The following is a 3,873-nucleotide window of genomic DNA, read 5'->3' as shown; positions in this document are numbered from 1 at the left end:
GTCTCGGCTTCTTTTGCCTTCGCTCATTGTTCTAACTCTTCACAATCTCAACAATCTCCTACTTAAAGATTTAGAACAAGCCTCGAACACCAATTTCCATTCCAAATCTTTCAAAGAACCCCATGCATACCGCCAAGACCACTTGGGACACACACACTCCAACCACATCGTGTTGGCAGACTTTCAATAAAGAGTTCTTTAACATACTTAGTCTGCATCGGAAATCAGTACCGCCTCAACTATTAACGTTGCTGAAACACACCCACAACAACTACCGATTAGCTAACTATAACTCCTTTTGATACCTCCAACTAAACTAAACATGCCACAACGCAGTTCCAATCGATATACTATGATGTAAGGAAGCCTTTTGACACCAGAAAACATCGTTGGGTGATAATCCAGTCCATTAGTTACTAGCTTAAGCCATCTCGGTTTCTTGTACCACCATCTTCTTAAACCAGAAGATCATCTTCTTACACTAGAAGACACATTGAAAAGTTAGACTTTAATTGTAGGAATTTATTAGGAGGCTACACCGTCTTACTTATTGCTCTAGACACATCCAATACTGTTACCGACATGTCAACGATCTTCCTTACAGAATTTCCCATTTATCTTTGATTTTCCCTCCCAATAATCAAAAAATCTTGACAAACACCCTCGTAGACTATTCATCAAGACATCTAATGAGAACGGAATCACGACCTTGAAATCTACACGTTTTCAAATTTCCACTTTCACGTCGTTACACCGGATCACATCAGAGCGCTATGAATTTCACAAACCCATCACCTCATTTCCAAGCACGCTCCCATTGTACAAGTAAGATATAAAATACGGTACTAGAGAAGAAATTCGTTCGTATTACCGGTCAGTCGCAAATTTCGTTGACATTTGAGGATAGAACAAGTACTTGAGTCCCTAGTGTTATCTGGAATCAAGACACTACGAACTTTACCACATCTAGAACAATGTGTATGTTACATGCGGTCCAAAATTCAAGGCGAACCAACAGTTAACGATCCCACTATGAATTTTATCCTCCAGCTGTGCATGAACATCTGAATTTGATAGCTCGATCATTCTTTTGCACGGGATCACAAAGAATAAGAACTCAGATCAATTACTCGGATGTCCCGAAAAATATCTCCACAATAAACTCATCGTGCATTAATGAGAAAATCTGGTGGACAGGATCAAGTTGGGACTTCAATTGGAAGCGAGTACGAGCATCTAGAGGGAGGGTTTTAGATAATGAGTTAGCTGGCCTAATCGCTACTCTACTTGCAAATGAATTTGACAATCAGAGGAAGGAGTCGTGGAAGTGGACTTTGGGGAACACTATATCGTATAAAACTAGCACCATGTCACAGTTTTTGGAAGATCATCTACGATCATACAACAACAACTCACATGAAGAAACCATGAAAATTAACTTTATTCCACAATCTCTTGCAATATTTACGTGGAGTGTTAAACAACAAATGATTCTGGTGCGGGTTAAACTCGATAAACGCGACCTAGACTCTATCTGATGTCCTTTTTGTGATAACAACCTAGAAACAGTTAAACATTCCATTATATTTTGTACGTACGCGTTTGAGACTTGGTAGAGAGTATTTGAATGGTGGAATTTTGGAAGCTTTTCAAATTTAAGTTTGAAAGAAATCTATAAAATTAAAGGGGGTTATATCCAATCAACCGAAGGGAGAATATTATGCCAACCTGTGGAGTGGGTATGTGGGTAATTGATCTGGAAAAAACGGAATCAAAATGTTTTTAGGAACAAAAGTTGGGTTGGGTCGAATATACCAAACGAGATTCAATATAAGTCGTTCGAGTAGATTTCAAGACAGGGTCAAATTCAATAATACTAGTGGCATAATGGATTTTAACCTTTTATCTTGAGCCTCACAATCGATGAACATGAGTAGGTTAATGTGATCTTCTTTGTACATATTAATCCATCCAATTATGCATAGTAAATACACCGTGTAGCTCTTAGCCTATATATATAGTTTAATGGGGAGGCCGGTGTTATGTTGTAGATTTTTTATTACGACATATCTTTTTTAATAAGTTTCATATTATTAAGTTTCACTAAACTTGTTAAGTTTTATGGGGAGGCCCACTAAACTTATTAAGTTCCATGTTATTAAGTCGTTTACAAATAAACAAGGGCTAATTATTAGTTGTTGCCAACTAATTAAGAATTTGACATTGGTGATTAGCATTATTAAGAAGCTAGCCATCAGCAAATTTATACGTTGTTAAACTATTTAATAAAGATTAAATTGCTGTCAACTAGGCGGCGATTAAAGCAGTTAACCATACAACAAACCTAACATATTCATATATTAAAATAAGGATGATAGTTTGTATACCAACATATATAAATCACTAATTATGCATTACATTACACATTATTGTAATACGGAGTATATAACATTCCTACACATAATTAGTGATACATGACTTTTAGTGGTAAGCAAATCATCAATCCTAAAATGTATCAATAGAAAAATTTATATATGTTTCCTGTTAGTGAAATAAAATTAAAAGTAGTAATATCTCATATATCTTCTTATCTTATCTTATAATATAGCATAGTAATAGTATAGTATAGTGTCAGTATACAATATTACTCGAAATAAAATAAAATTAGTGTCCGGTATCTAAAAAGTAGAGAATACGATTCCTTGATTCCATAATAAAAAGGTACTAACATTAAGGTAAAGCATATCGGAATTAATTAAATAAAAGCATGTGAATCATGATTCCAGTTATTCATAAAATTGAACTTTTTAATTAATATATTAAAGTGAAGTTTTATCTTGGGATACTTTTACAAAAGCAAGATAATACAATAAAAATATACTACTAGATTTGAACATTATAAACTAAATTATGTATCTTTTATTTTTTATTTCTTATATTTTTTAGGAAAATAACTTATAAATAATCTGGGAACTTTCTTCATAAATAAAAAGAACCACTACTTTTCTCTCACTATGACTTGAAATAAAATAGTGTACTTTTTATTGAAAAATAGATTTTTGAGTATGACGTGACAATATCATTGAATGAAGGTAAATAGTAGTGAGTGTTAAATTTAACTTAGTAAAAAAAATCTTGTATTATGTGGTAAAATATGATTGAAAATTGGGTGGAAAAAGTTAAATTAATATATCCATGTTAAATCTTGATTGACTGAAAAAATCAAACGCCAGTTACCGTTTCTGTCACAGACATGACTAATGCCAACTGATGTCAGACACTAGCGTCAGGTTGCGTTCGACTTTAGTGTCTGACTAATCACATGTCAGAAGTTGTGTCTGCCTAATGCTATATGTAAATTTCCTTGGTTGTAAGAAGCGCATGATGGAGACGAGTGGTGGATAATTTAGCAAAATCCACAATATAGCGAGGCTTGAAAATGCCCGATTTAGAACGAGTTACCATGGGATATCCTGAGGATGAAGTGGTTGTAGATGGGGTTGTAACAGATGAAGTAGTATCATGCGAAGATGGTTCAACACCAGCACATGAATTAGGCATACTATTGGTAAGAGTAGGTGATGAGCTCGTTGCTGGAATATTATTATCATGGCCATGACTCGGGGTTTACTGCTCGTCACATATAAAGCAAGGTTGTTGAAATGATTTATCATGGCCATGACATCTTGATGAAGAAAGAAGATATGGTTCATGCGCAGAATTAATACGTTCTGATGAAGCAGTTACAACTGGTTTAGGCTAAGCAGATGTTAGCACATGAGAATCTTCATAGGTGGAGAAAATCAAAGATGCAAGATCAACACGTGTCACATTACCTGGGTAAGAAAATACATGCTCATAAAAATGAGCATA

This window comes from Rutidosis leptorrhynchoides, chromosome 9, assembly GCF_046630445.1.
Source record: "Rutidosis leptorrhynchoides isolate AG116_Rl617_1_P2 chromosome 9, CSIRO_AGI_Rlap_v1, whole genome shotgun sequence".
Lineage (NCBI taxonomy): Eukaryota > Viridiplantae > Streptophyta > Magnoliopsida > Asterales > Asteraceae > Rutidosis > Rutidosis leptorrhynchoides.
This window is presented reverse-complemented; position numbering follows the sequence as displayed.